Source organism: Cibotium barometz, chromosome 33, assembly GCF_041138505.1.
Source record: "Cibotium barometz isolate CiBa-2024 chromosome 33, ASM4113850v1, whole genome shotgun sequence".
Taxonomy (NCBI): domain Eukaryota; kingdom Viridiplantae; phylum Streptophyta; class Polypodiopsida; order Cyatheales; family Cibotiaceae; genus Cibotium; species Cibotium barometz.
In genome coordinates, this window is record NC_141078.1 from 33,938,233 (window position 1) to 33,962,994 (window position 24,762).

General features: G+C 36.2%; 1 long non-coding RNA gene across 1 annotated transcript; it reads left to right on the plus strand.

Annotated features, from left to right (window-relative positions):
- Positions 1-16,620: 16,620 nt before the first annotated feature.
- LOC147619506 (uncharacterized) lies at positions 16,621-17,519 on the plus strand. Its single transcript, XR_015261914.1, has 3 exons — positions 16,621-16,824; positions 16,910-17,239; positions 17,336-17,519. It is a non-coding gene; the product is annotated as an uncharacterized LOC147619506 (long non-coding RNA).
- Positions 17,520-24,762: the final 7,243 nt, after the last annotated feature.

The window sequence follows — 24,762 nt, forward strand, 5'->3', positions numbered from 1 at the left end:
TCATTCATACATCCACTTCCACATACATACATCCACATCCGTATCTACATCCATACATCCACATCCACATCCACATTCATATCCATACATCCACATCCACATCCACATTCACATTCATACATACACATCCACATCCACATCCACATTCACATTCATACATACACATCCACATCCACATCCACATTCACCTTCATACATACATATCCGTATCTACATCCATACATCCATATTACATCCATTCTGGCCCTACACATTCAATATACCTCTTATCATATCCTATCACATCTCATACACATCTTATCACATCTCATACACCTCTTACACATCTTATCACTTCCCATACGCATCTTATCACATATTATCACATCTCATACACCTCTTATCACGTCTTATCACATTTTATATCTTTTTATAGAATACAAGAGAATTCTTATATTTGATATAAGATTTCTCTACATTTTTATTTATGCATAAATTCCATTTAAGGAGACTAACACTTTCAAATTAAAAATCAATCTTTTATGCATCTTCCTATGCATAATTTTATTTTAAATGAAAATGACACTTTTGAATTAAAATTCAATCTTTTATGCATCTTCCTATGCATAAATTCAATTTGGATGAGAATTGGCATTTTTGAATTAAAAATCCATCTTTTATGCATCTTCCTATGCATAAATTCAATTTGGATGAGAATAACGCTTTTGAATTGAAATCTTATTCTTTTATGCATCTTCCTATGCATAAATTCAATTTAGATGAGAATGACACTTTGAATTAAAAATCAAACTTTTATGCATCTTCTTATGCATAAATTCAATTTGGTAGGAATTACACTTTTAGAATAAAAGGATTTCTCTTATGCATCTAAGTTATGCATAAAATCCATTTATGATGAAAATCACACTTTTAATATAAAAAGAATATCTTTTATGCATACCTCTATGCATGAAATCCAATATGATAAAAGTAACACTCTTACAATAAAATAATCAACTTTTATGCATACCTCTATGCATGAAATTCAATTATGATAAAAGTCACACTTTTATAATAAAATAATCAATTTTTATGCATATCTCTATGCATGAAATTCAATTAAGATAAAAGTCACACTTTTATAATAAAATAATCAACTTTTATGCATACCTCTATGCATGATATTCAATATAATAAAAGACACACTTTTATAATAAAATAATCAACTTTTATGCATACCTTTATGCATGAAATTCAATCATGATAAAAGTCACACTTTTATAATAAAATAATCAACTTTTATGTATACCTTTATGCATGAAATTCAATTATAATAAAAGTCACACTTTTAATATAAAAATTTATCCATTATGCATACTTCTATGCATGAAATAAAAATGATAAAAGTAACACTTTTGATATAAAAATTTATCCTTTATGCATACTTCTATGCATGAAAATAAAAATGATAAAAATATCACTTTTGATATAAAAATTTATCCTTTATGCATACTTCTATGCATGAAAATAAAAATTGATAAAAGTAACACTTTTGATATAAAAATTTATCCTTTATGCATACTTCTATGCATGAAAATAAAAATGATAAAAATAACACTTTTGATATAAAAATTTATTCTTTATGCATACTTCTATGCATGAAAATAAAAATTGATAAAAGTAACACTTTTGATATAAAAATTTATCCTTTATGCATACTTCTATGCATGAAAATAAAAATGATAAAAGTAACACTTTTGATATAAAAATTTATCCTTTATGCATAATATAAAAATTTAATTTTCCCATGATTACAATGAAATTATTTTAATTAATCTAGGATGATAATTCCTAGAATATGATAGGAAGTCCTCTTTTCATGCTTTGAATGAAATTCTGTTATGTGTAAATTTTTATAAAATTTTGCCATAGCTCCGCTGCTATGACTGATAAATCTCAATTATTTTAAAAGATAAAGCTTATCTTTAAGGGAATGATTAGAATGATCCCTAATTGGATCATTAACCCATAATGGATTGAATCAAAAATAATCATGAAATACATAAACTAAAAGCATAGAAAAAAAACCATTAATTTGGTCTCAAGCATAGATTAATCTTAGATTAAGGAAAAGCTTTATGAAAAGCTTCATTTGGATTGAGAATGGGTTATGAGTATGACCATTTCTTGAGTGAGAGAGAGAAATTACATAAAAACCATTAGAATTTAAACTTAAATAGAAATTTATGTAATTCTTTACTATCATTAATCAATTAACTTCAATAGAATTCATCAAATTATGTAACTCTTCACTACTATTCATCAATTAACTTCAATAGCACTTAAAAACAATACCAATTAAGCTTCTCAAGCTTGAGAGGGGTTGAGAAGAGAGAAACATTGAGAAATTATAGAAAAGATCAATATTCACTATTTACCTTACAAATTGCTTGATTCTTTGTTCACGGTAGAGGCCCCCAACCAATCAATTGGTTTAGTATGTTGATGGAGCCACCAATGGGGATTGAAGAAAGAGGGAAGTGTCAAAAACTAGTGAATTATTAATGAATTCACAGTTCTTGGCTTAGGTGGAGTAGAGTAACAATGCATTAAACATTGTTGAGTTTCAACAAAGGGGAAGGCCTCTATTTATAGGAAAAGTGAGTTCCTAACCAAACAAACTGATTCTAGAATTTTTCAACTGAGTTTGGTCAATTTTTAACCATTTTTAGGTCAATTGAGCTAACTTTTTGTAACTAGACTTGAATTAGGAGAGAGGAGAGATGAAATATCTCAATTTTTATGAGTTTAAAACTCATTCAAGCATGAAAAAATTTGCACCTCCTTTAAAGAACTCCTCTTCCTTACATATGTGTCAAAATGGAATCATTATACCCAAAATATCTCATATTTTTAATATTGCTCATAGTTTTTTACTAATAAACCTTGTACATTTGTAACTCTTCATCTTATGTCAAATATGCACCTCCTTTAAAGAACTCCCCTTCCTTACATATGTGTCAAAATGGAATCATTATACCCAAAATATCTCATATTTTTAATATTGCTCATAGTTTTTTACTAATAAACCTTGTACATTTTCAACTCTTCATCTTATGTGAGCATTTACTCATTTTTGGATACCCAAAATATCTCATATTTTTAATATTGCTCATAGTTTTTTTACTAATAAACCTTGTACATTTTCAACTCTTCATCTTATGTGAGCATTTACTCATTTTTGGGTATCGTCTTTTACAAATTGGATTTATCTCCTCCCTACACATGGATTGATGCTATTGGCCCATAAGAACCTTAATTGGACCATAATCTAAAAATTTCTGAAAATCTAGACCCTTAGGCTAAGGTCCTTTATACCCATTTCCAATTAATTCCAATTGCCAACAATTGGAAAGTTCTTTTTGATTTTCTGTTTCAGGGGAACTTATTTTAATAAGATGAGATAATTTTATATCCAAAATATTAAAAAACTGAATATTCTCTCTCTAGAATATTTTCTCTCTCTAGATTAAAACAGTTAGAAACAAGTCTTTTGTATTTCTGAAGAGGGATTGATTACAGGGGAAGATGCTGGACATTTTGAGAGGCTGGGGAGGAATCTTACATTCTCTCCCACTTGAAAAATGCGAGATGCCCTCATCTCGCAAGCTGGGGGTAATTTCGCAAGATGCACAAGTATGAGACTGAGAGAAAATTTTTAAATAAGATTAACCACCACCAATTAAAAAAAGTCTCAAAGAGAGTAAGGGTCAAGACAAGAACAAGATTTAAACTTTATTCATTCTTGGAACATATACAGTAAAGATAGAAGAACTCTTTACACTTTCATAAGCCCGTCCATCATATGATCACAAAAGCAGCACTCACAAGCTGCGCACGTATAAGGTAACTCATCTATGGGAATAATTTTGTTGGTTATTGTCGCACCTATCTCAGTGGTATGAGGTGATCTAACAAAAGGACCTCTGAGAGGCAAGCCAAAAACGGGGTAAAGGCATATCTTTTGATGAGGAAGAAAACACGCCAGTAAGAAGACCCGCTCAAAAAACCCAAGATGTCTTGATCTCATGACGCAGTAGTATCGGGGACCCAAATCCAAGGCTTCAATAACCATGGCCAAGCGGACATTGTTACGAAAGTGTTGCTGACCCCAAGGTGTTACCCTAGTTATGTCTTGATAGGTCCACCATTTGGTCTGAGCTACAGACGTTCCCAAGTGAGGAAAAAGTGAGCGCTCATACTGTTCTATAAAATCCTTCTTCACAGACTCGCTCTTGCGTCTTGAAGGTAAGAAATCATCATGGATAAAACTAATTCCTGTTGCCAAGCCATGAAGGAGATTAAGAAGAAGGGAGATCGATGGAAGTAAGATTACTGTAAGCGATAAGTATAAGTTACGACTTATATAAAGGAAGGAGTTAGCGTAACCTAGAAGCCAACGGTATCTTGCCACTGAAGTTTTTTCGTCTTTCCATGATTTGGTTTTGGCACATATTTCTATAAGAGGCATTAAGAACTTTGAGATGAGGAGATAAAAGAAGTTCGTAGGCTAAGTCACCTACTTTTCTTGGTCCACAATATCTGGGGGATAACTACTTATACTCCCCTAGAGATAAAGAAACTCTTTTGGTCCGTATTCAAATGAAGACCATAAATGCTTCTTTGAATTCTCTGACTCTTCTCTTCTTATCTGTATATTGTTTCTGTCGATCTTGGGCAGCGTTTATATCTTTATGAATTGCCTGCATCTCTTACTCTAAGTCGACGTGCATTTGACTGGTCATTCTTGACCCTAATCAATGGGTTGGACGTAGTTTAAGCAATCTTGTCCGAGACGGCGGACCCTAATTAGATTGGTATGAAGAAATTGGTCTTTGAATTTGGGTTCTAGACTTCCCTGTGCCCTTTTCATGGTAGGAGTCGGGCAGTCTTTTAACTGATGACCAAAACCTTGGCATCCAAAACACCGATTCTGACTTCTAAACTCATTGTTCTGAATCCTTAAAACAGGTAGCCTCCTGATAAGGTATTCTGGGGAAAGTGTCTTCCCTTTTTAAACAAAATCTTTCTTTTATTTTAGAGAGGGAATAATTTTAAGATCAAAAAGGAAGATTCTTACTCCTGTATACCTCGAAGGTTGGGGGGAGGAATCTTACAAACTTGGTATCAATCCTAGAGGGTGCTGACCATACGGTGCTCGGGCGCTCGCCGAAGATACCCACACGTGCGTCGTGGAAGATATTGGAACAAGGAATAAGAGTTGTTTTCTAAAACCGAGCATGGATCTGGTTGATTGACCTTGCTGGTCCTCAACGGATGAGTCCATGGCTCTTTCATATGGATCTTTGGGTTGATCTTGCTGATCTTCCACGGAGATTCCATTATGTTATATGAATATATTGCCGGTTACTATGAGCTAGGAACTATGGAAAAGGTCCCTGAGAGAACAGGTGGTGAGCGTTCTGGTTGCCAATGATGCCATAAGTACACCGATGAAAGAATGACTGGAATTAAGGATTCAACCAGAGACTTTGAGGACTGTCATCAGTGACATAATGGTTTTATTAAAGGATTGTTTTAAAGCTAGTTGATGCTGCTGAGAAAAAGGCAATCTCATATTGGGTGTGTAAGTGGTGTGACTAGTTTTATGTTTGCATGAACTTCCGGCTAGGGGGCCTTGGAACTCTTTTCCTTGGTACCCGGGACAAAACCTAACCAAATTCCAAATTGGATCCCATCACTACAGTGGTTGGGCAGTTGGCTAACCCATGGGATTGGATGGGGTTAGGCTGGACACTGATGGATCCGTAAATCGAGACTCATTTTCTGTTATTACGATAGATAAAGTAAATCCCGGATAGTAATTGTTCTATGGATAGGAATCAACGGCTGTGCCTCTTGATGGGGAAAAAAGCGTTGATCCCAATGATCCAAGTGCAAGCTTCTTCCTTGATCCGACCGAGTATCTTTATAGGTGCAGTCGGATCAGCGTGATTAGTAATGATCCTCACTACGTTAGAGTAAAAAGTTATCTTGGTGGAATCGCCCGTGCTTTCCGGGTAAGGGAAGTTTTTCCGGGTTCGGTTTTGGAAAAACCGACGGATTAATCTCTTGTCCGGATATCCGTGGACAAGGTCCCGAGTGTGGGTACCTGCCCCACGCATGAAGTGCTACTTCCGCTGCTAGTACCCCGAATCCGTCGCATGGTGGGGACAGGGATCCGACAGTTGGTATCAGAGCTGGTTTAAAACTAATACGGATAAGCAAATTCTTATCATAAATTGATAATAAAAATTCAAAAAAAGCATTTTTTATAATGTTTTTTCATTCCTTAAGCCTCTTTAATGAAGAATTTTTAATCAAAAAATTATTTTTATAGATGGAAGTTCCCCATTTATCTAGTATTCCCGACCTCACCCAATCTCAAGATGTGATTGCATTTGCCTTCGAGCATCTCATCTCTTCCGCTTCAACACGAACAAGCCGAGCAAGACTTGCACGCAATTTCGAGGAATTATATTTTCCTAACCTAGTGGAGGGACAACAGCACAAGTGGTTTGCAGGGCTATATATCCACGCCTCTTGCAATCGGCATGCAATGCTGAGGCAGAACCTCTCATTGGCCATGATTTTGATAAAGCTGAAAATGACGCATGGTGTCATTCTATATCTTTCAACGCCTCAAAATTTCAGACTTGCTTGTCGAGTTTATAGACTCTTCAGTCGATTTATCCCTAAGGAGAAAATAATAGCTCCTTTCGCAATTAGAGAAATTATGTAACAGGGCATGACTATGGCCCAGTACCGTTGTCTTATGCGTCTCTCGAGGAGATTTTAAATTTTGGAGCCGATCCACTCTATGTACTTATTGCAACTTGTATATAAATATACAAATGTTTTTTTTATTTAAGTAATTGTGTACGGACGATCGGATAAAGAAAAATCTATTTATCAGACTTATGTCATAGATCTCCAATAAGATCAACTGAGGAGCCAATTATGTCAAAAGTTATCAAGACGCACAAAAAGGTTGTAATTGTGTGATATAATTCATACAATTTGTTATTCAAACTGAAATTCGTAAATTAGTAACTAGGACTTCAATTGAAAGTACCGCAATTGTATAGAACCCTGACTTGCTTGAGACCTAGACATGATGGTATTTACCTTATAGTTTTGAGTATCATGACTATCCGTATATACCGAGGGTATAACTACAGCTCTTTACCGACACTATATACGAGTAAATCTAAGACTTGAAATTATAAGCATTAATGCTATCCAATTGATGAATTCGAATGTGGTTGATATGATTTTTAACTCTGTTAAGAATTGATGAATTGATTTGGATTCTGATTGAAAAATGATGATTTCTGAAATTTAGTTGAAATATAATAACCTGAGCAAAACCACAATGAGGATGAATGGGACGAGTCCCTGTGATGATACTCATAACTAGAATGATGATAATGATTTCAGCAAATCACTATGAGACTAGTGGATTGTGATGTCAAATTGCTACTGTTAACACTTGTCACGGTAGATCAAGTTAAGGGATGACAAATTGAAAACTTACTTAACTGAAATTCCCGTTGGAGGAATGTTCAGAAGAAAATTTTTCGGTCTAATGGACCATTATCGTAGGAATGATATGATCTAAATGAATTATTATTTAATGATGAGTTCTATATAAGGAATATTTATCCCAGTATTCTGTTGGGTTGACCAGAATCTAAAGAACCCAAAATAAATTGGATCTTAAGAAAAAGAATTGTCCTCTACTTTGCGAGATGAGGACATCTCGCACCTTTTTAAGTGGGGTAGAAGTTTGTAAGATTCCTCCCCCCAACCTTCGAGGTATACAGGAGTAAGAATCTTCCTTTTTGATCTTAAAATTATTCCCTCTCTAAAATAAAAGAAAGATTTTGTTTAAAAAGGGAAGACACTTTCCCCAAAATACCTTATCAGGAGCCTACCTGTTTTAAGGATTCAGAACAATGAGTTCAGAAGTGAGAACCGGTGTTTTGGATGCCAAGGTTTTGGTCATCAGTTAAAAGACTGCCCGACTCCTACCATGAAAAGGACACAGGGAAGTCTAGAACCCAAATTCAGAGACCAATTCCTTCATACCAATCTAATCAGGGTCCGTCTCGGACAAGATTGCTTAAACTACATCCAACCCATTGATTAGGGTCGAGATGACCAGTCAAATGCTTGGCGACTTAGACCAACAAATGCAGGCAATTCATAAAGATATAAACGCTGCCCAAGATCGACAGAAACAATATATAGATAAGAAGAGGACAGTCAGAGAATTCAAAGAAGCAGTTATGGTCTTCATTTGAATACGGACCAAAAGAGTTTCTTTATCTCTAGGGGAGTATAAGTAGTTATCCCCCAGATATTGTGGACCAAGAAAAGTAGATGACTTAGCCTACGAACTTCTTTTATCTCCTCATCTTAAAGTTCTTAATGCCTCTTATAGAAATATGTGCCAAAACCAAATCATGGAAAGACGGAAAAACTTCAGTGTGGCAAGATACCGTTGGCTTCTAGGTTATGCTAACTCCTTCCTTTATATAAGTCGTAACTTATACTTATCGCTCACAGTAATCTTACTTCCATCGATCTCCCTTCTTCTTAATCTCGAGACTTCATGGCTTGGCAACAGGAATTAGTTTTATCCATGATGATTTCTTACCTTCAAGACGCAAGCGAGTCTGTGAAGAAGGATTTTATAGAACAGTATGAGCGCTCACTTTTTCCTCACTTGGGAACGTCTGTAGCTCAGACCAAATGGCGGACCTATCAAGACAGGGTTTGATTTTTTTGCGAGCTTTATTTGGCGAGCTTTTTGGAGATAAGATAGTTTTATGTGAGCTTGTAAGAAAAATGATACATTTTGGTGAGCTTTTATATAGTAAGTATTTATGAAAGAGAAATAAATACATTCACACACATTCACATACATACATACATATATACATGTATATTCTCAAACACACCTACCTACCTACCTGCCTACCTACCTACCTAAATACATTCACATACATACATACATATATACATGTATATTCTCAAACACACCTACCTACCTACCTACCTACCTGCCTACCTACCTACCTTCCTACATATATACATACATATATACACACATTTGTACAATACATACATACATACATGCATGCATACATACATACATACCTACATACCTACCTTCCTACATATAAACACACATTTTATGTCCAAGAAACTTAAATATAGGCACAAAAATACCTATCTATGTACCTTTCTTCCAATGTTTATTTCAACACAAGTAAAAACAAGTATACCCGGCTCATGTTTTCTTACAAAAAGATTGAGTTCGCATTTCCTTAGAAGAAGATATCTGGTTGGTACAACTCCTTTACCATAGCATCGCAAGCTACCTACAATAAGACTTTAGAGTACGTGACAGTATACTCCATCCCAAAGCAAGACAAAAATAATATTGGTTCAAATTTTCTTACAAAAAGATTGGCTTCACATTTCCTTACAAGCTTAAGTAATCACAAACATGGAAGGCTTGATTAAAGCTTAAGTAGGCACAAACATGAGAGGGCTTGATTAAAGCTTAAGTAGGCACAAACATGAGAGGCTTGATTAAAGCTTAAGTATAGGCACAAACAGGCTTGATTAAAGCTTAAGTATAAGCACAAACATCCTTGCTTCGAGGACGTGATAGTATATTGTCCACTTCCTCTGGTGATAGTGTCGGCTGATACATTACCATATCCTCATTCTTATGTAATCCCAAAACTCGCAAGAAGACAAAATAGATATGCTTACATGCAACGTAAGACTTTCCTCTAGATTCTCTTTGCATGAAATCAGGACATGTACACCAAGGTTGTACCTTGATGTGTATAAAATAGTCCTCTCCACTCTCACATGCCAAATGAAAAATAGGGTAGGGGGACGGCTGCATTGCACTCTCATTAAGGACTGTCGCTGTCATGGCCTCGGCACTACCAATCCTCTTTTCTTCTTCTTTGGAAATCCAATGCCTCCACTTGGTTGATCTCTTTGTATTCTATGTAGCATCATGTGGCCTCTTGTCACTTTCTTTGTTGCCCGCTGCTTGTGTGGACGTTTCTCCCACCCCCCCGACACAAAAGGTTCTTCATGAGTAACATCTAACTTGAACCCTGCCTTTACTAATTTATCTACCTCTTGGCTGGTTATGTTGGTCCCAACATCCACTTTCCACATATCTGGGTATGATGGCTTGCATATTATGTTCGGATCTACATGCCATGTTTGTGAAACATCTGAAGGACAAAACCACATCATTTGAGCCTTTGGCCCTCCCGGACCAGGATGTCGTCGCTCTGAGTAGAAGCTAGGGGCAACAACTCCAATAGAGCTTCCCTGTATGTATGAGTTGCACTTATGTCTTCCATCAATATCTCCCAAACATTTGACTTTTGAGTTCAATGGGGTTCGTCTAATGGCCCACATTGTGCGTCCAACGGCCTCTTCCTTTACATGCATTTGTCCTCCGCTCATTGTGCCATAATGTTGTTCAGGCTCTTCATGTCCGACATCTTTGTTTCCTCCAGTCATTGGACTTTTTGGCCCTCCGGGACAACCAGGATGTCGTTGCTCTGAGTAGAAGCTAGGGGCAACAACTCCAATAGAGCTTCCCTGTATGTATGAGTTGCACTTATGTCTTCCATCAATACCTCCCAAACATTTGACTTTTGAGTTCAATGGGGTTCGTCTAATGGCCCACATTGTGCGTCCAACGGCCTCTTCCTTTACATGCATTTGTCCTCCGCTCATTGTGCCATAATGTTGTTCAGGCTCTTCATGTCCGACATCTTTGTTTCCTCCTCCAGTCATTGGACTTTTTGGCCCTCCGGGACAACCAGGATGTCGTCGCTCTGAGTAGAAGCTAGGGGCAACAACTCCAATAGAGCTTCCCTGTATGTATGAGTTGCACTTATGTCTTCCATCAATACCTCCCAATCATTTGACTTTTGAGTTCAATGGGGTTCGTCTAATAGCCCACATTGTGCGTCCAGCGGCCTCTTCCTTTACATGCATTTGTCCTCTGCTCATTGTGCCATAATGTTGTTCAGGCTCTTCATGTCCGACATCTTTGTTTCCTCCAGTCATTGGACTTTTTGGTCCTCCCCTTGAAGCGGGACTTGCTGCACTGTTTGTTCTAGATCTATATCCAAAACTTACTCTTCTTGCTGTTCCCCGGTTTTGACGATGTCTGCTCTGCATGACATAACCTGGACGATGTGAGCATTGGTCTACTTCCGTTGTCCTCACCCTCTTTCGTTGAATAGTCTCCTTATCTCCATGTAGAGGCCTTGATTCCTCATACATAGGAGTATTAGCTACTGTTTCATGGACCATGCGAGCCACTTGTGGTGGTGTCAGTCTTGACCTTGCTGCTACCCTGTCCAGCAACTTGCTCAAGGTTGGTCCCTCACCTTTGTGCTTCCCCATATGATATGCATATTGCTTTGCACTTTGTAGTAAAGCGTTTGCCATATCTGAAATGCACGCATCATACAAGCTAACCTTTTCCTTGTATCCTTCACCAGCAAGCCAACTCCCATGTACACCCTCAGATAAGTTTGTTCGAGGGATTTGTGCTAAATCCACCGAGCTTAAGACCACCTGCACACAAGAGGCACAATAGCTAATATGCACGGTACAACTTACAGACATGTTTGATGTTACTGGACGTGTCCATAGGTGACCATCATATTTTTGCTCCATTCCATCCATATTTCCTATTTTGCCATATGTTGGTGGAAACTCTAGGATGGAATCACCATCATAATGTCTTGGCACACCTCCTGGACTTGGATGACTCGAGTAACTTTTTCCAACAATGAACGTAGAAGAGAAGGTTTCTCCTTCTTATGAAGAACCGAAAGTATACTCTCTGAAGTAATACATTCATCTTCAGAGATCTTGTGCTTTGAACCTTTTGGATTGCTTGTGCCTTCACCTGGTTGCAAAATAGTTGCTGAGCCATGCAAGTCACTCTCAGAGGAGGAGCTCGAGATATGAACATGGGTGTTTTGTGTCCCTAATTCTTTATCCACTGAACTCTCCAAATGTCGGACATCTTGGGCAATGTCATCAGCACTAGAATCAAGACTATCAGCAGCACAAAGAGGACTACATTGTAGCATATATGTTTTACTTCAAGAAATATCTATGAGGTAGTTTTTATTGCCCTCCATATCATAATGAGCAATGATTTCCTGTAGGCTTCCATCGGTCCTAGTAGCTTTCACTCCAGAAAGGGCTTGTGAAGAAGGCAAAAATCCTTGTAGATATCCATGACAAGCATGGTCTGGTGGAGAAGTATTAAAGTTTGAGATTTTTTGCTACAGCCATCAAGCTCCCACTCAAAGGTAACAGTGTGCTCCATAGGGAAGGCAATATGAAGATGCAGAAAGGAAGGGAGAGATGAAAATGTGAAACAGAAAGGACAGGAGATACGAAAATGTTAAATGAAAATATAAAAACGAAGGAACAGGTGGAGCAACCACGATTGAGAATGACCACGATAAAATTTTTTAATAAAAAATGTACAAATATATATGTATCTACAAATATATAAAAAAATACACAAATATATACATTTATTGATTCTAAGTATTATTTTTATAAAAGGCTTGTCTCTTTGTAAATACACACACACACATGTTTATATTTATATTATTATATTGTATATATTCTAGGCTAAGAATCCCCCGACGGGGATATATGTATTTTAGTGTGTGTGTGTATTTACAAAGAGACTAGTCTTTTACTTATTTTAGGATATACAAATATATTAGATTATATATCTATTAGGCTACACACACACCACACACATTTATTAACATCAATATATATATACATATTTAAATAGCCTAAACTATAAAATGTACGTGTGAACAATAAAACACATATAGCTTAATAAATTTTTAGACATATATATGTGTGTGTATATATGTATCTATTTTTAGGCTAAGTATGTTTTAGGCCACACACACATATGTGGTGCATAGTTAAAAGAGTACACAAAGTAAAAGAGATATTTAGGGTACATGAAGGATACTCTCAACTCAGCAAGCAGGCAGACGAATGCAAGAGAAGAGGTGAGTTTTTTTTTCATTTCTCGATTTTTCTCTGTTCTTCTTTTCTATGCGCCGGCAGCGGCTTCGTTGGAGGTGGACGTTGTAGCTTTCGTAGGCGGTGATGGTGTTGAGGACGTCCAATTTGTGGCGTAGGCGGAGACGATGTTGAGGAGGTTAAGTGTGAGGAGACGGGGGCAGCGCTGGCTGCCACGCCTCCATCGCCTCTCCTCCAGCATGTCCACTCCCCCGACAGAGCCGGGGGATGGTCTAGCGCAGACCATCCCCCGGCTCTGCCGGGGGAGTGGACATGCTGGAGGAGACCCCGTCGCTCGAGGCGTGTATGAGCGAATGTAACCGGTGGAGGAGGTGGAGCCGGTGGCGTTTGAGGAGGTGGAGGTGGTGCAGGAGGTGGAGGCAAAGATGCAGGCGTCGCTGGACGTGGCGTTGATGAGGAGGTGGAGTTTGAGGAATCGCTGGAGAAGACGATCATTTTCCGCCAATGCTCATGCATTTCCACCCCCCGCGGCTGTGCCGGGGGGATGGAAATGCAGGTGTAGGGCTATTGATATCTCGCCTTATCCTTGCATTTGGAAGGTTCTCTGCAGAAAGCGAGCAATGGTTTTTTCCAGGATGCGAAGAAAACCAGTTCAGCAGGAATTCAAACAGAAAAGTGTGCAGATTCTTACCACAATTCAGAGGTGGTGCTGCATTAGGTTGCAGGCGTGTCGTGGTTTCCATTGGATTTGGTGGGGCGGATTTACGGAAAACACACGTAACAAAGAGCTCGGGCCATGGTGAAGCTTCTAACGAAGTAGTCTAATAATGGACAACGAGACCTTTCTCTAGCGTAGGCGGAAAACACTTGGCGGAAAACAATGATATCTCTCCTCTTATCTCTAGTGTAGGCAGAAAACAATGGTTGAGAACTCTCCTTATCTCTTGCATTTGGAAGGTTGCTCTCTCGAATGTAGGTGTAGGGGCTATTGGAGCCCATTATTGTGCTTAAAGATACTCGCTTAGGAGTTGGCGCTCTAGAAAAAGAGAGCACACATTGCCTGGGGTGGACGCATCAAGATGTACATAGGAGAGGGGAGGTGGGTGGGTGGGCACCTTTCTAATACAATCCTTACCTTAAGGAACCTAAATGTTAGGTACCTTATGTTTACCTTTTCCTATAAACATTAAGTACTTTAGTTCTACCACAACCTTTAGCCATATAATATATACATAGCATAGAGGTCATGTGAATCTATACACAACATAGAATTTTTTAACTCCCATTCAAATGTTAGATACCTTAGGCTTACCTTTAGCCATATATAATATATACATAGCATAGAGGTCATGTGAATCTATACACAACATAGAATTTTTTAACTCCCATTCAAATGTTAGATACCTTAGGCTTACCTTTACGTCCATTGAAATGTTAGATACCATAGGCTTAGCACCTTTACTCCCATTCAAATATTAGATACATTAGGCTTACCTTTACTTCTCCCAATAGGAATAGGAAACTTTAATACACAAGCTCACACAACAGAGAGTCGTGTAAGTCCCATTTGAATGATGCATTTCTTGTACGCATTTATCATTGCTTGAACATATGACACAATGAATTTGAGCTCACATTTGGCTATGGATCATCGTAATGATGATGACGAAGAAATGGGCAGACGAGTTCGGGTGCATTTCTCACTAGTAAGGCTTGCATGATGGTTCTTGCACCTGCACGCCCTTCTACGCTTATATCATGGTCCTCTCAGACGAAACACTGCAATGGGTTTGCATCACTGCCATGAATAGCCAATATATATTAGCTCCTTCAATGGCTCTTGTATTAAGCTAGGAAGCTCAGGTTTATTGGTTTCTCCTCAAATGTGCACTCTAACCAGAAGAGCCCATTTTGCAACTCTAGCTCTTCAATATAATCCGTGGCTTCACTTCATGTCTATGCTATTCTCTCTCTCCCCACACACACACACACTAGTAGGAGATGTTTGTGTGTGAGGTTGATGTTTTCCTATATACTTTTTGCTACTCATATTCAGGGCAAAAGAAAGGAAGATGGCTCCAAGAAAAGTAGGAAAACAATAGGCAAAGACTAAGAAAGGTATATGATGTGAATAGCCAAGATTCTATTGAGATTGTGTTTTATTGTTTTAGATATGCTTACTTGGGCTTGGTGTGTGTGTCTTACAGACAACACGGGATACTCACTAAGCTCTAGGCATGTTTGTTTGACTCTTAGCGAGGAAGCTCAATCACGGCGGACACCTGTGTCCTCACATGTATCTCCTGTTAGAGAGGAAACAGAAGCACATAATTCTCTTGGTCATGAGGAAGAAGTTCTTGTGTTGGAGAACGAAATGAGCTCACCTCCTCCAACTCACACGGAGATTCCTGAATCTAGTCAAGGGGAGACCCATAGAAGGCTTCTTGGAAAATCTATTGAATTGGGATTGCTTGGTGATGTATTCACTAAGTTTTTTGTGCAACGCAATTTCTTTACCCCATTGGTCCCTTTATGCAGGCTGATTCCAAATGAATCCATCCGTACAGTTTCTACCCAACTTGAGGTGTTTTGTGATTCTTTTGACTGCCATGGTTATGTCGAAGCATCTCCTCCTTTTTTAGTTTCACTTACACGTCCAGGAAGCTCTATGTATTTCACGGTCACACAAATAGACTTGCAAGAATGGGGACCAAACTGGGTGGTACAACATGATAGATTTGAAGATGAAATCAGAGGAACTGAGTGGGAGGATCTCAGTGGTAAGAAGTTACTTGTATGAGATGGCAATCATCGTGTGAAGGCATGGATGTCTCAAGTGCGCGAAGGTATGTTCTTTTGAATGTCATAGAGTGATTTTATGCAACATTAAAAGTAATATATTGTAATATCTTTATTTTGCTTTCTCTAGCTTGGTCTCATAGCCCCTCACACCATGTCCGGGTCACAAATGTCAATTTTTGGTTGTGGACAAGAAGCAAGAAGGAGAATTGCTATTGGCTTTGCAATCTCAAAATGAGTAAGTGATCTCTCTCTACTTAATTATGGACATTGTGAAGTCATAGTTAAGTTCTTGGCTCATTGTGACTCTTTACAACACAGATTGGTGCGCACTAGTGTTACACCCACATTGTCACATGAGATCTTCATGTTTCAACGATTTGGAATGGCGGACAAATCATCCATATTGGACTACCTTGGTGAAGATGTAAGGAGGTGGGCTTTAATGGAGCTTAGTTTGGAGCGACGAAGTGGAGAGCAATGGTACAATGCTCCAGCTACAATCTTGGCACAGCTTGTGTGGAAGGTAGTGTTTGCATTTCCCATCTTTTATTAATAAACGGATTATCAATGTTTTTTAATCGTGTGAGTGATAATGAGTCCTTTTCGTTATACGTAGACACCATTTGAAAATGCGGTGAAGCAAGCTATATCATGCATTGATAGACATGCCATGGGTTTGCAAGAATATGAGACAAAATGTGAGAAAGCCAGACGTGGTGTAGAGCAAACATTTCGAGATAGAGCGTACAAGATGCTCATAATTGCAAACCCATCCAATGGTGATGCATTCTTTCAACTCGTATATAACTATGATTGGTCCAAGAAGGGATTGGTTGCTCTGACCAAATAAAAGCTCTACACAGTCGCCATATCTCGGATTTCAACTCAAAGGTATGTCACATGTCAATAAACCTCCCTTGACATAAACTAACCTTAACATCTAATCTCTTATGGTTTTGGTATGATGCTGAAATAGGAAGACGGAATTGCTTCAAATGCTTATGACCGGGAGGGCAAAGGACAAGGTAATTTCAGAGATGTTTGGGGATAACAAAAAGACGTTGCTGCATATGAAGAAAGAGTTGTATTGGGAAGAGCTAATAGGGGAGGCAGACTCTATTTTGGAGGGTTTATTGGTATATGATGATGTTATCTACATCCCACCATTTATGCAATGGTGGGTGCAAGAGGAGCGATCGAAACACATACCATGGGCCTTCCATGAGGTGTGGGCAAAGATTGGAAAAGTAAAGGAAGGCCAAAAGCAACCTGAGGTGGAGAATGCCGCAAAGAGGGTTGTCTATAGGTATATATCTTCTAATGCGGTTACATTTTTGTAGAAAATACATATACGCTTTTAAAAAAATATTTTAGTACTGTTTGTTTTATTTTGGACATGTAGGTGGGTGCAGCTACTCATTGGCCAAGGTCTAATGGACGAAGAGACGGAAGCAATCAAAGAATGGGTAGATCCAAATTCCTCGGAAATAATGTACCCGAAGGAATGGGTTGAGAGAGGGGTTTCTGATTGGAAATGTAAGAGATGTCCTTGGTGGTTGGACTATCCTCTAAATCATGTGCCTCCAAGTGAGGAGCTCCTAGAAAAAGGTACTTTTTTGCTTTCTACTGAATTATATGCATGTAAATGTAAATGTATATGTTTATGTAAACCTTCCTACCTATACATATGTAAACTATCCATATGCATATACATATTAGATACATATACATATGTAAACTATCCATATGCATATATATATTACTTACATATACATACAGATATATACATATACAAATGCATATGTATATGCATATGTATATATACATATGCATACATAAATACATACCTACATACATACACTAAATTCCTACATACATACAAAGTTCATGTTACATTTAAGATTTGGCATGTTAGATGCCTACATACATATACATACCTATACATATACATAGATACATACCTACATACATATACATATACATATGCATATACACATACACATACATGTACATATACATATACATCTACATACATATACATATACAAAAAGGTATGGGGATTTTTACCTTTTTACTAATTATCTTGATCTATTTCTTGAAGAATTTAAGAATTGCCAATCTGAGCTTGAAAGAGAGTCCCCAACTCAAGAAGACTCTAGAATACCTTCCCCGCAGCCAACAATCTTGACCCAGTCTCCAGTAGTTGGATCCTCGCGCGTGGCCCCAAAACCATCCACACCACTGTCACGAGTGCCACAATCACACCAAGAGCATACATCTACATCATCTCAAGTGCAACGTGAGAGGCGAACAAAGAGACGTCTTGACATTATGCATGATGTTCAAGAGGGAGACCCCACAAATGAAGATCAAGAGAGAGACCCTCTAGAGCATCTTTAAGAGGGGGAGGTGTCAGGACAACGTGACATCATGGACATGACTAGTAAGAGTACTTTCCATTGCAAATTTATTTTGAGAAGTGTGTGCTTTCGAAATGCATCTCATTTTTTGTCTTGTTTACTTGCAAGTGAGAGATGTTTTTCACACATATTGCTGGTAGACATCCACACTCTTTCGGAGGGCTCAGATAGGTAAAAAGAATAATTTCACCATATAATTAGTTTTCCAAGTTGTACTTACCACCAAAACCAAACATCATAAATCTTTTATGTAGTGTGGAAGAATTCTTGATGAAGATTCCCAAGGCTCTATCTCATAGAGGTGCTCCCTCAGATACAGTGGCTCGCCTCGTATGGGCTGACTTTCCTACAGGTTTAGAGGTTGTTGATGTAGATACAGATGGGTGTCCCTCATGGAATCAAGTTTCTTCATCATTGATACGTGCCACACTCAGTTTTGTTGGTTTGTTTGTGGCTGATGAGGGTTGGTTTGTGTGTTTGAGTCTAATGGATCAACTTCCTAAAATATATTCCATGGGACAGAAAGTTGGATTGGTCATGCATCGAACAATGTCTGTTCATGTGGAATCAAGTTATTTGTATGACAATGGAGAACGGGTAAGTCATAATCTCTGAAATATTTCCCTTTGTGTATACATGTTATGTGGTATGGATATCCAAACATAATGTTTTCTCGTTATGGTAGGTGGATACATTGGCACTTAGTATGTTCTATCGAGTAAATTGCCATGTCCCTATTATTGATCGTGAGGCTGGGCAAAATGTTTCAAAGAAGTTATTCAATGCTCAATGAAATTTTATTTTTGAGAAGAATAAGAAGCATCCATTCCAACGCACGATGGTCTTGGAGCGCTACATTCGAGGTGGTGCAGAAAGATCTCCTATGTTCTTTAGGTGAGACAATTTTCATTCTAGTCATTTTCATAGCTACTTTTTCAAAATACTTAGATACACGTTTATGATTGTATTTCATTGTAGGTGGCTAGTGAAGACCTTCTCAAGTGAAGGAGATAGTGTCTTGGACGTTTTTGCGGGATGTGGAGGCTTGGGACGTGCATGCCAAGAGTTAAAAAGGCACTATATGGGGATAGAGAATGACATGGAGGTAGCCAAAGCATGTCTGGGAGATTTCTCATTAGGTCGGGATGACATGTAGAAGAATGCTATAATTAGAATGCTATAATTTGTGGATCAAAAGACTTTGTATTCGAGATTGTCATGGTTTGGAAGTTTAAAGATCGATATATACATTTTTGATCTTTAAAAGATTGTGTTTTATATTTAAGAAAGTAAGAAAGTATGTATGTATGCAATGTATGTATATATGTTAGTGCTGCGTAGGTGGCTCTTGTATGTATGTATGTATGTATATGTATATGTATGAGGTGTATGAATTTAGATAGATATATGTATATATATAATTATATCAATAAGTATGATGTGGATCAAAGACTTTTTAATCGAGATTTTCATGGTTTGGAACTTTACAGATCGATATATATATTTTTTATCTTTAAAGCATTGTTTTTTCTATTTAAGTAAGTAAGAAAGTATGTATGTATGTATGTATGTTAGTATGTATGTAGGTAGCTCTTGCATGTATGTATGTATATGTATATTTTGTATGTGTATATGTATGAGGTGCATGAATTTAGTTACATATATGAATATATGTAATTATATCAATAAGTATGATGTGGATCAAAAGATTGAAATTTATATTGTTGAACTTTCAAAGCTTGTTATTTATATGTAAGTAAGTTCTTGGTCCTTTACAAAGCTCATAGTAAGTTCATGGTCCTTTGCAAAGCTCGGACTCCTTGTTCATTGCTCCAAAAAGCTCAGCAAAAAAACCTCGCAAAAAAAAATCCCCCATCAAGACATAACTAGGGTAACACCTTGGGGTCAGCAACACTTTCGTAACAATGTCCGCTTGGCCATGGTTATTGAAGCCTTGGGTTTGGGTCCCCGATACTACTGCATCATGAGATCAAGACATCTTGGGTTTTCTGAGCGGGTCTTCTTACTGGCGTGTTTTCTTCCTCATCAGAAGATATGCCTTTACCCCGTTTTTGGCTTGCCTCTCAGAGGTCCTTTTGTTAGATCACCTCATACCACTGAGATAGGTGCGGCAATAACCAACAGAATTATTTCCATAGATGAGTTACTTTAAACGTGCATAGCTTGTGAGTGCTGCTTTTGTGATCATATGATGGACGGGCTTATGGAAGTGTAAAGAGTTCTTCTATCTTTACTGTATATGTTCCAGGAATGAATAAAGTTTAAATCTTGTTCTTGTCTTGACCCTTACTCTCTTTGAGACTTTTTTTAATCGGTGGTTAATCTTAATTAAAAATTTTCTCTCAGTCTCATACTTGTGCATCTTGCGAATTACCCCCAGTTTGCGAGATGAGGGCATCTCGCGTTTTTCAAGTGTGGGAGAGAATGTAAGATTCCTCCCCAGCCTCTCAAAATGTCCAGCATCTTCCCCTGTAATCAATCCCTCTTCAGAAATATAAAAGACTTGTTTCTAACTGTTTTAACCTAGAGAGAGAAAATATTCTAGAGAGAGAATATTTAGTTTTTTAATATTTTTGGATAGAAAATTATCTCATCTTATTAAAATAAGTTCCCCTGAAACAGAAATTCAAAAAGAACTTTCCAATGTGCAATTGAAATTAATTGGAAAAGGGTATAAAGGACCTTAGCCTAAGGGTCTAGATTTTCAGAAATTTTTGGATTATGGTCCAATTAAGGTTCTTATGGACCAATAGCATCAATCCATGTGTAGGGAGGAGATAAATCCAATTTGTAAAAGAAGATACCCAAAAATGAGTAAATGCTCACATAAGATGAAGAGTTGAAAATGTACAAGGTTTATTAGTAAAAAACTATGAGCAATATTAAAAATATGAGATATTTTGGGTATCCAAAAATGAGTAAATGCTCACATAAGATGAAGAGTTGAAAATGTACAAGGTTTATTAGTAAAAAACTATGAGCAATATTAAAATATGAGATATTTTGGGTATAATGATTCCATTTTGACACATATGTAAGAAAGGGGAGTTCTTTAAAGGAGGTGCATATTTCACATAAGATGAAGAGTTGAAAATGTACAAGGTTTATTAGTAAAAAACTATGAGCAATATTAAAAATATGAGATATTTTGGGTATAATGATTCCATTTTGACACATATGTAAGGAAGGGAAGTTCTTTAAAGGAGGTGCATATTTCACATGCTTGAATGAGTTTTAAACTCATAAAAATTGAGATATTTCATCTCTGCTCTCTCCTAATTCAAGTCTAGTTACAAAAAGTTAGCTCAACTGACCTAAAAATGGTCAAAAATTGACCAAACTAAGTTAGAAAATTGTAGAATCAGTTTGTTTGGTTAGGAACTCACTTTTTCCTATAAATAGAGGCCTTCCCCTTTGTTGAAACTCAACAATATTTAATGCATTGTTACTCTACTCCACCTAAGCCAAGAACTGTGAATTCATTAATAATTCACTAGTTTTTGACACTTCCCTCTTTCTTCAATCCCCATTGGTGGCTCCATCAACATACTAAACCAATTGATTGGTTGGGGGCCTCTACCGTGAACAAAGAATCAAGCAATTTGTAAGGTAAATAGTGAATATTGATCTTTTCTATAATTTCTCAATGTTTCTCTCTTCTCAACCCCTCTCAAGCTTGAGAAGCTTAATTGGTATGGTTTCTAAATGCTATTGAAGTTAATTGATGAATAGTAGTGAAGAGTTACATAATTTGATGATGCTACTGAAGTTCATTGATTAATGATAGTAAAGAATTACATAAATTTTCATTTATGTTTAAATTCTAATGGTTTTTATGTAATTTCTCTCTCTCACTCAAGAAATGCTCATACTCATGACCCATTCTCAACCCAAATGAAGCTTTTCATAAAGCTTTTCCTTAATCCAAGATTAATCTATGCTTGAGACCAAATTAATGATTTTTTTCTATGCTTTTAGTTTATGTATTTCATGATTATTTTTTATTCAATCCATTATGGGTTAATGATCCAATTAGGGATCATTCTAATCATTCCCTTAAAGATAAGCTTTATCTTTTAAAATAATTGAGATTTATCGATCATAGCAGCGGAGCTATGGCAAAATTTTATAAAAATTTACACATAAAGAGGACTTCCTACCATATTCTAGGAATTATCATCCTAGATTAATTAAAAGAATTTCATTGTAATCATGGAGAAATTATATTTTTATATTATGCATAAAGGATAAATTTTTATATCAAAAGTGTTACTTTTATTATTTTTATTTTCATGCATAGAAGTATGCATAAAGGATAAATTTTTATATCAAAAGTGTTACTTTTATCAATTTTTATTTTCATGCATAGAAGTATGCATAAAGAATAAATTTTTATATCAAAAGTGTTATTTTTATCATTTTTATTTTCATGCATAGAAGTATGCATAAAGGATAAATTTTTATATCAAAAGTGTTACTTTTATCAATTTTTATTTTCATGCATAGAAATATGCATAAAGAATAAATTTTTATATTAAAAGTGTTATTTTTATCATTTTTATTTTCATGCATAGAAGTATGCATAAAGGATAAATTTTTATAAATAAAGTGTTACTTTTATCAATTTTTATTTTCATGCATAGAAGTATGCATAAAGGGTAAATTTTTATATCAAAAGTGTTATTTTTATCATTTTTATTTTCATGCATAGAAGTATGCATAAAGGATAATTTTTTATATCAAAAGCGTTACTTTTGTCATTTTTATTTCATGCATAGAAGTATGCATAATGGATAAATTTTTATATTAAAAGTGTGACTTTTATTATAATTGAATTTCATGCATAAAGGTATGCATAAAAGTTGATTATTTTATTATAAAAGTGTGACTTTTATCATAATTGAATTTCATGCATAAAGATATGCATAAAAGTTAATTATTTTATTATAAAAGTGTGTCTTTTATTATATTGAATTTCATTCATAGAGGTATGCATAAAAGTTGATTATTTTATTATAAAAGTGTGACTTTTATCATAATTAAATTTCATGCATAGAGGTATGCATAAAAGTTGATTATTTTAATATAAAAGTGTTACTTTTATCATAATTGAATTTCATGCAGAGGTATGCATAAAAGTTGATTATTTTATTGTAAGAGTGTTACTTTTATCATATTGGATTTCATGCATAGAGGTATGCATAAAAGATATTCTTTTTATACTAAAAGTGTGATTTTCATCATAAATAGATTTTATGCATAACTTAGATGCATAAGAGAAATCCTTTTATTCTAAAAGTGTAATTCCTACCAAATTGAATTTATGCATAAGAAGATGCATAAAAGTTTGATTTTTAATTCAAAGTGTCATCCTCATCTAAATTGAATTTATGCATAGGAAGATGCATAAAAGAATAAGATTTCAATTCAAAAGCGTTATTCTCATCCAAATTGAATTTATGCATAGGAAGATGCATAAAAGATGGATTTTTAATTCAAAAATGTCAATTCTCATCCAAATTGAATTTATGCATAGGAAGATGCATAAAAGATTGAATTTTAATTCAAAAGTGTCATTTTCATTTAAAATGAAATTATGCATAGGAAGATGCATAAAAGATTGATTTTTAATTCGAAAGTGTTAGTCTCCTTAAATGGAATTTATGCATAAATAAAAATGTAGAGAAATCTTATATCAAATATAAGAATTCTCTTGTATTCTATAAAAAGATATAAAATGTGATAAGACGTGATAAGAGGTGTATGAGATGTGATAATATGTGATAAGATGCGTGTGGGAAGTGATAAGATGTGATAAGAGGTGTATGAGATGTGATAAGATGTATATGAGATGTGATAGGATATGATAAGAGGTATATGGAATGTGTAGGGCGAGAATGGATGTAATATGAATGTATGGATGTAGATACGGATATGTATGTATGAAGGTGAATGTGGATGTGGATGTGTATGTATGAATGTGAATGTGGATGTGGATGTGGATGTGGATGTGGATGTATGGATGTAGATACGGATGTGGATGTATGGATGTAGATACGGATGTGGATGTATGTATGTGAAAGTGGATGTATGAATGAGGATGTGAAAATGGATGTATGCATGGATGTGTATGTAGAATAATGAATGTGAATGTGTATGGGAAATAATGTGTCGTCGATATGAGTGAATGGATGATGATGAATACATATGAATGGGATGTGGGATAAGTAATGTGGACTAAGGAGGATAAAATGGAAAGATGAGAGTTCGATGTAGAAACTATATTTTATGAACTGTTTGTAAATGAATGTTTTATGTCAAGAATGCTGGGGAAGCATTTTGACCGTCTTGTAGATTAAGGTCAAGGAGACCTAACTGATAAAGTTGC